Source organism: Jaculus jaculus, chromosome 3 (assembly GCF_020740685.1).
Source record: "Jaculus jaculus isolate mJacJac1 chromosome 3, mJacJac1.mat.Y.cur, whole genome shotgun sequence".
NCBI lineage: Eukaryota > Metazoa > Chordata > Mammalia > Rodentia > Dipodidae > Jaculus > Jaculus jaculus.
Window position 1 is genome coordinate 106,807,340 of NC_059104.1, and position 8,722 is coordinate 106,816,061.

The window sequence follows — 8,722 nt, forward strand, 5'->3', positions numbered from 1 at the left end:
TCGTCAAACAAACACTATTAGAACTAAGGTCACAGATAACACCAAACACGGTGGTGGTGGGTGACTTTAACACCCCACTCTCATCAATTGACAGGTCATCCAGGGAAAGAATAAACAGAGAGGCATCTGGACTAAATGAGGTCATAGAAGATATGGACCTAACAGATATATACAGGACATTTCATCCAAAGGCTGCAGAATATACATTCTTTTCAGCAGCACATGGAACATTCTCTAAAATAGACCATATATTAGGACACAAAGCAAATCTTAACAAATTCAGGAAAATTGAAATCCTTGCATTCTATCTGACCACAATGGAATTAAACTACAAATCAGTAGCAAGAAAGGCTATAGAGCATACACAAAATCATGGAAGCTAAACAATACACTACTAAATGATGAGTGGGTCAATGAAGAAATCAAAAAGGAAATCAAAAAATTTATAGAGTCAAATGATAATGAGAACACAACATACCAAAATCTCTGGGACACAATGAAGGCAGTTCTAAGAGGTAAATTTATAGCCTTAAGTGCCTATATTAAGAAATTAGAAAGGTCGCAAGTAAATGACCTAATGCTTCGCCTTAAAGCCTTGGAAAAAGAAGAACAAGGCAAACCAAAAAGTAGTAGACGGGAAGAAATAATAAAGATTAGGGCAGAAATTAATGAAATAGAAACAAAAAGAACAATCCAAAGAATTAATGAAACAAAGAGTTGGTTCTTTGAAAGGATAAACAAGATTGATAAACCCTTAGCAAATCTGACCAAAAGAAAGAGAGAAGAGACACAAATTAATAAAATCAGAGATGAACAAGGTAACATCACAACAGATTCCAGAGAAATTCAAAAAATTATAGGGACATACTATAAAAGCATATACTCCACAAAGTATGAAAATCTGAAAGAAATGGATGATTTCCTTGATCTATATGACCTACCTAAATTAAATCAAAATGAGATTAATCACTTAAATAGACCTATAACAAACATGGAGATCCGAGCAGTTATCAATAATCTCCCAACTAAAAAAAGCCCAGGCCCGGATGGATTCACTGCTGAATTTTACCAGACTTTTAAGGAAGAGCTAACACCATTGCTTCTTAAGCTTTTCCAGGAAATAGAAAAAGAAGGAATCCTACCAAACTCCTTCTATGAGGCCAGCATCACCCTGATACCAAAACCAGGCAAAGATAGAACAAAAAAAGAAAATTGCAGACCAATCTCCCTCATGAACATAGATGCAAAAATTCTCAACAAAATATTGGCAAACAGAATACAAGAGTATATCAAAAAGATCATTCACCCTGACCAAGTAGGCTTTATCCCAGAGATGCAGGGATGGTTCAACATACGCAAATCTATAAATGTAATACATTACATAAATGGGTTGAAGGACAAAAATCACATGATCATCTCATTAGATGCAGAGAAAGCATTTGACAAAATCCAACATCCCTTCATGATAAAAGTCCTACAGAGACTGGGAATAGAAGGAACATATCTCAATATAATAAAGGCTATTTATGACAAGCCTACAGCCAACATATTACTAAATGGGGAAAAACTGGAAGCTTTTCCACTAAAATCAGGAACAAGACAAGGGTGTCCACTGTCTCCACTTCTATTTAATATAGTTTTGGAAGTCTTAGCCATAGCAATAAGGCAAGAGACACACATAAAAGGGATACAAATTGGAAAGGAAGAAATCAAGCTATCATTATTTGCAGATGACATGATTCTATACATAAAGGACCCTAAAGACTCTACTAGCAAGCTGTTAGAGCTAATCAAAACCTACAGCAATGTAGCAGGATACAAAATAAATACACAGAAATCAGTAGCCTTCATATATGCTAACAACAAACACACAGAGGATGAAATCAGAGAATCACTCCCATTCACAATTGCATCAAAAAAAATAAAATACCTTGGAATAAACCTAACTAAGGAAGTAAAGAATCTATACAATGAGAACTTTAAGACACTCAAGCGAGAAATTGCAGAAGACACTAGAAAGTGGAGAAACATCCCTTGTTCCTGGCTTGGAAGAATCAATATCGTGAAAATGGCAATCTTACCTAAAGCAATCTACACATTTAATGCAATCCCTATCAAAATTCCAAAGGCTTTCTTCATGGAAATAGAAAAAACAATCCAAAAATTCATTTGGAATCATAAAAAACCTCGAATATCTAAAATAATACTGAGCAACAAAAAAGAGGCTGGTGGTATCACCATACCTGATTTTAACCTATACTACAGAGCCATAGTAACAAAAACAGCATGGTACTGGCACAAAAACAGACATGTAGATCAGTGGAACAGAATAGAGGACCCAGATGTAAGCCCAAGTAGCTATAGCCACCTGATATTCGATAAAAATGCCAAAAATACTCATTGGAGAAGAGACAGCCTCTTCAGCAAATGGTGTTTCGAAAACTGGATATATATCTGCAGAAGGATGAAAATAGATTCTTCTCTCTCGCCATGCACAAGAATTAAGTCCAAATGGATTAAAGACCTTAACATCAGACCGGAAACTTTGAAACTGCTAGAGGAAAAAGTAGGGGAAACCCTCCAACATATTGGTCTTGGCAAAGACTTTCTAAATACAACCCCAATTGCTCAGGCAATAAAACCACAGATTAACCACTGGGACCTAATGAAATTACAAAGATTTTGCACCGCAAAGGACACAGTGAAAAAAGCAAAGAGGCAACCTACAGAATGGGAAAAAATCTTCGCCAGCTATATATCTGATAAAGGATTAATATCTAGGATATACAAAGAACTCAAAAAGTTAACTAATAAGGAATCAAACAGGCCAATCAAAAAATGGGCTATTCAACTTACTGGCCTCTGCTACTAAGTATTTTCATTCTCACACAGAAGCCCAGTCATCTGTAGCTAGGATCCCCATATGAGGGAGAACATGTGGCGCTTGGCTTTCTGGGCCTGGGTTACCTGACTTAGTATAATACTTTCCAGGTCCATCCATTTTTCTGCAAATTTCATAACTTCATTTTTCTTTACCGCTGAGTAGAACTCCATTGTATAAATGTACCACATCTTCATTATCCACTCATCTGTTGAGGGACATCTAGGCTGGTTCCATTTCCCAGCTATTATAAATTGAGCAGCAATAAACATGGTTGAGCATGTACTTCTAAGGAAATGAGATGAATCCTTTGGATATATGCCTAGGAGTGCTATAGCTGGGTCATATGGTAGATCAATCTCTAGCTGCTTTAGGAACCTCCACACTGTTTTCCACAATGGCTGGACCAGATTGCATTCCCACCAGCAGTGCAGAAGGGTTCCTTTTTTTCCACATCCCCGCCAACATTTATGATCATTTGTTTTCATGATGGTGGCCAATCTGACAGGAGTGAGATGGAATCTCAATGTAGTTTTAATCTGCATTTCCCTGATGACTAGTGACGTAGAACATTTTTTTAGGTGCTTATATGCCATTCGTATTTCTTCCTTTGAGAACTCTCTATTTAGCTCCTTAGCCCATTTTTTGATTGGCCTGTTTGATTCCTTATTAGATATCTTTTTGAGTTCTTTGTATATCCTAGATATTAATCCTTTATCAGATATATAGCTGGCGAAGATTTTTTCCCATTCTGTAGGTTGCCTCTTTGCTTTTTTCACTGTGTCCTTTGCGGTGCAAAATCTTTGTAATTTCATTAGGTCCCAGTGGTTAATCTGTGGTTTTATTGCCTGAGCAATTGGGGTTGTATTTAGAAAGTCTTTGCCAAGACCAATATGTTGGAGGGTTTCCCCAACTTTTTCCTCTAGCAGTTTCAAAGTTTCCGGTCTGATGTTAAGGTCTTTAATCCATTTGGACTTAATTCTTGTGCATGGCGAGAGAGAAGAATCTATTTTCATCCTTCTGCAGATATTTATCCATACATATTGTATATATGTAATTACAATGATTGTAATGGGGAGGTATTATGATTGAGAATGGAATTTCAAACGGGAAAGTGTGGGGGTGGGGAGGGAGGGAATTACCATGGGATATATTTTATAATCATGGAAAATGTTAATAAAAATTAAAAAAAAAAAAAAAATACAAAGATAAAAGAAAAAAAAAAAATGGGCTAAGGAGCTAAATAGAGAGTTCTCAAAGGAAGAAATACGAATGGCATATAAGCACCTAAAAAAATGTTCTACGTCACTAGTCATCAGGGAAATGCAGATTAAAACTACATTGAGATTCCATCTCACTCCTGTCAGATTGGCCACCATCATGAAAACAAATGATCATAAATGTTGGCGGGGATGTGGAAAAAAAGGAACCCTACTGCACTGCTGGTGGGAATGCAATCTGGTCCAGCCATTGTGGAAAACAGTGTGGAGGTTCCTAAAGCAGCTAGAGATTGATCTACCATATGACCCAGCTATAGCACTCCTAGGCATATATCCAAAGGATTCATCTCATTTCCTTAGAAGTACATGCTCAACCATGTTTATTGCTGCTCAATTTATAATAGCTGGGAAATGGAACCAGCCTAGATGTCCCTCAAAAGATGAGTGGATAATGAAGATGTGGTACATTTATACAATGGAGTTCTACTCAGCGGTAAAGAAAAATGAAGTTATGAAATTTGCAGAAAAATGGATGGACCTGGAAACTATTATACTAAGTCAGGTAACCCAGGCCCAGAAAGCCAAGCGCCACATGTTCTCCCTCATATGGGGATCCTAGCTACAGATGACTGGGCTTCTGTGTGAGAATGAAAATACTTAGTAGCAGAGGCCAGTAAGTTGAAAAGGAGACATAAAGGGTGGAGAAAGGAAGGGAGGAGGATACTTAATAGGTTGATATTGTATATATGTAATTACAATGATTGTAATGGGGAGGTAATATGATTGAGAATGGAATTTCAAACGGGAAAGTGTGGGGGTGGGGAGGGAGGGAATTACCATGGGATATATTTTATAATCATGGAAAATGTTAATAAAAATTTAAAAAAAAAAAAAAAGAAGTAAAAGGAAAAAAAAAAAAATCCAGGCATTTATTTATTTATTTTTGTGGACCTGGAATTCACTATGTAGTCTCAGGGTGGCTTCAAACTCATGACAATCCTTCTACCTCTGCCTTCTGGGTGCTGGGATTAAAGGTGTGCACCACCACCCCAGTCAAAATTCAGGTATTGTTATAGAAACATAGAAATCCTAAAATATACTTTAACTCAACTGTAGCAAATATCGCAAGATCATTTTGTCCTGGGCTCTTCTTTTGGTTGACTCACCATTATCTAGACACTGTACACTTGTACTCATCACATCTTTATATCACCTTGAACACTGATGAGAGGGTTGAGAGAAATAAGGAATAATAAGAAGCTGAGTTTTGGATGCTTTCCAGCTCATTCTTTAATCTCCTATGTGGATGCTATTGTTGGAATGAGGAAAAGGGAAGCAAAGGTCATTGCTACACTTTAATCTTAAATCTTATATTAGAAAAGCATTCAGAGATAAAAAGAGAAATACCTAAACAAAATTCTTTTCTGAGAAGTGCTGCATTGAACTTTGACAATGGAATTTATGAACCGGGTGTGGTGGCACAGGCCTTTATTCCCAACCCTTGGGAGACAGAAGTAGGAGGATCGCCATGAGTTCGAGGCCACCCTGAAGCTCCATAGTGAATTCCAGGTCAGCCTGGGCTAGAGTGAGACCCTACCTTGAAAAACCAAAAAAAGAAAGAAAAAGAAAATGGAATTTATGGCTAGTAAAATATTTTGTGTTATAGCAAAAGCCCCAAGACACATGCATGTCCAGTTTGTATCCACTGCCTTCACAGTCACATCAATTGTTCAAGACACCTATCTGTAGACTCCCATAGGCAAAAAATCGTGTTCTGGGGCTGACAGAGCTGGAAATTTTATACATATACTTATATATATATAACCTCATGGTAGATTGCTTGGTCTTATGAGGTCTAGTTCAATCCTCAGGACTTCAAAAGTTACATTCTAAAGTATGCTGTAAGTGATTATCAAGCTAATATAGTCCCTCTAAAATAGGATAGGTCTAATCATTCCAACTTTAAAATGAGAATGGGATAAAAATATTTGTATAACAAAGTAAAATTGCACTACTGAATTAACAAACTATAAACTTAAAATAATTGAGATTATTAAATACCCAAGTCCAACCTCATTTTAAGAATTAATCAACACAAGGCAATCCAAGAAGCTTCAGTTGAGAACATGATTAAGTTAATAGGATTTGGAGTGTAAATATGAAGATTTGTATATGCTGCTTTTTTTTTTTTTTTGTATTCACCAGGGGCAAAAGTACAGCTCTTTACTGAATACTCCTAAAATGTTTGTTTAGTCCCTACCATAGACCAGATATGACAGATATTAAAGACACCATATCTTGCCTAATTCTTTGTTAGGCACATCCGAATCTAGATAGGAGAGAGAAGTATACAGGATTCTGGATTAGTGGGTTAGATTATTTGCCTGACAAGCATAAGGCCAAAAAAGGCCTGATTTAACCTGAGTTCAAGTCCGTTTCCTGTGGGGATCAGAAAATGGAGAATTGTTGGGGTTTCTTCCTCATCCACACTGACCAAAAATGGCAGGTTCAGGCTCAATGAGAGAGTCTAAAAGAAATATCCAGAAGAGCACTAGAAAAGTCTCTGCATGCATGTGCACAGGAATCACGAGTCTGTGTGCATGCTCACACACAAACACACAGAGAGCAAATAAAAAAGAAATATGTAGGACTTGGAAGTGGCATAAGCCTTAAAGGACCATGTTATAGATATGAATGTGTGGTCTTACCTGAAAATCTGGAGAAGTCTTACTGAGTCTGTAACCACACAACACCAAAGGCAGCAACAACCAATGGCAGTGGGAAACCACTGCACCCAGGAGCCCTAGCCAGGGGAATATGTGGTCCCTGGAGTTGAACTCAGGTCTCAGTTCATTTTAAATCTTATATAGAACAAGTCCTTCAATATTCCAAATTAAATTTTTTAAACAAAAGTAGAAAATTATTTTCATTCTAGAAAAGGAGTGACTTGCAAATGATAAAGAATTGTTTGAAGTACTGGAGGGTAATAAGATGTGTCGCTTCGGCAGCACATATACTAAAATTGAAATGATACAGAGAAGATTAGCATGGCCCCTGCTCAAGGATGACACGCAAATTCATGAAGCGTTCCATATTTTTTTCTTAACATATTGTAATAACTTTTGCTCAAATAACCAAGCTCCTGAATCAGTATATATTTTTCTCATGGGCTTCCATTTTAGGGGTAAAGTATGTACTACATAAAATAAGCTATCAGCAAATTATTTACTGATAGTAAAATTTTTCCACTGAAAGCAGACACTTTTCACATGAAGCTAGAATATCATACCCTGACAACATTAATCTGTAAAATTGAGCAACTGTCACCTATAAGTACTAAACTAGGAGGAGGCTCAAATTGTGCAAGATTCTCAAAATAAAAAAGATTGTGCAGAGAGTAAATAAAAAATAAACTCTTGAAAATTCTAAACTCAAAATTGAAATGTATCTACGTATATATTATATTTCTTCAAGTATTATTTAATTATATGGATCAATGGAGGTTTAAAATTCTTTTTAATGTTCATTTTCTGTGGGAGTATCAACTGATATAGCCACCATGTAAGTCAGAATGAAGTTTCCTCAAAAAAAGCTAAAAAATATATAACTACCATATGATCCAGCTACACAACCCCTAGGTATATACCTGAAAGACTCTTAAGTTAGACATCACTTAGATACTAGCATCTCCATGTTTATTGATGCATTATGTGCAAGAAATAAGAGACAAAATTAGCCTAGAAGTCCATAAAGATGTTAATACTTAAGATAAATGTAGTACATACACATACTGAAGTTTTATTCAATTATTAAGACAAAATATGACATATACAGGAAAATGCAGGAAACTGAAAATTATTATGTTAAGCAAAGTATTCTGTATTCAGAATGCAAAATATCACATTTTCTTTTGTATGTAATTCATAGATTATATATACATATATATGTATATATATATAATACATAATATAATTACATATATTTTGTATATATGTATATGGGCATGTTTTGGGGTATGGGTCATGAAACTAGAAAGGAGATCATGAGAAGAAGGAAGGGGTCTTAAGGGAAGGATGGGTAAGAATGGGGAGGGGAAAAAGAGGGTGATAGCATATATGGGATAGGAAATCAGAAAAGGGTGATGGGATGGAAGAAAAGTCACAGGACCGAAGAGGGGGATGAGTGAAGAGAAGGGGAGGAAACAAACAAAACCAACATAAGGATGAAAAGGTCATAATAAAGCCCATTGTTGTTATGCCAATTTAAAATAAACTAATACATTTTAAAAATAAAAAAATAAGATGTAACCTACATCTTAACAACATTGTCTTCATATCATGTGGATAAGGAGCCTCCAGTTTTCTGAATTTTCACTTCTCTCATATGTACTTGTCTCTGTGGATCTCCTTGAGTGTCCTCTCTTGTTTTACTTTTCCTCAAGTGTCTATGCCTACTACATATATATGTAACAGGCTCATGAATACATATTACTTAGGTGTTTATGCACACATATTCATTTCAACTTTTACTTCAATTTTATGTGACATATAGTTAAAAATATATTTTTCTGTGTCTTAAATAATTTCTTCAATGTAATGGTTTTGTATCTGTCAAATTATTT

At 35.9% G+C, this 8,722-nt stretch overlaps 1 non-coding gene across 1 annotated transcript; it reads left to right on the forward strand.

Annotated features, from left to right (window-relative positions):
• Positions 1–7,094: 7,094 nt before the first annotated feature.
• On the forward strand, positions 7,095–7,200 carry LOC123459630. Its single transcript, XR_006636389.1, has one exon. It is a non-coding gene; the product is annotated as a U6 spliceosomal RNA (small nuclear RNA).
• Positions 7,201–8,722: the final 1,522 nt, after the last annotated feature.